This window comes from Octopus bimaculoides, chromosome 18 (assembly GCF_001194135.2).
Source record: "Octopus bimaculoides isolate UCB-OBI-ISO-001 chromosome 18, ASM119413v2, whole genome shotgun sequence".
In the NCBI taxonomy this organism is placed as follows: Eukaryota; Metazoa; Mollusca; class Cephalopoda; order Octopoda; family Octopodidae; genus Octopus; species Octopus bimaculoides.
The window spans coordinates 50,744,101-50,744,754 of record NC_068998.1 but is presented as its reverse complement, the minus strand read 5'-3'; the positions used below and the strand labels follow the sequence as shown (position 1 = coordinate 50,744,754).

Below are 654 nucleotides of genomic sequence, written 5' to 3'. Positions count from 1 at the left end.
TATATATATATATATGTATATATGCATACTTACCCAAACACACAAAGTCATGCATATACAAGCACAAACACATTCTTACTTACGAACACACACACACACATAGATATCTTTGTTTAATGTCACACAAAGTTTGCCTGAACATTATGTCAAATGTATTTATAAGCTTCTGTGTGTTTCGTTATAGTGAATCACGTAGAGGGTTAATCAATCAGTAGATATTTCAGTTGATCGAACCATCTGGAGTATAGATTGTCACAGCTGACGTCGAGATCAATCAAAATCCCTGGTGTTCCACAGAAAGTAGGTAATCAGGTGACCGAATTTCTGTGGTCCCTCGATCCAGGTACAATACACCTACGCTACAATGTAACCCTACAACCCACTCCCACGCCCTCTGTCTGTCTGTCTGTCTCTCTCTGTCTTTGTTTCTCTTTCCCTCTCTCCCATCTCTTTCTGTTTCTGTCTTTCTTTCTTTGCTTGTCTGTCTGTTTGTCTCTCTCTGTCTCTCCCTTTCTCTCTTTCTGTCTCTCTTTCTCTGTCTGTCTCTCTTTCTCTCTCTGTCTCTCTTTCTCTGTCTGTCTCTCTTTCTCTGTCTGTCTGTCTCTCTTTCACTCTCCGCCTCCCTCTCTTTTTCTGTCTGTCTGTCTGTCTGTG

At 41.1% G+C, this 654-nt stretch overlaps 1 protein-coding gene across 5 annotated transcripts in view; it reads left to right on the top strand.

Moving 5' to 3' along the window:
• Positions 1-654, top strand: part of LOC106875521 (ABC transporter F family member 4) — a 114,636-nt gene that overhangs the window by 15,428 nt on the left and 98,554 nt on the right. The window lies entirely within an intron of this gene.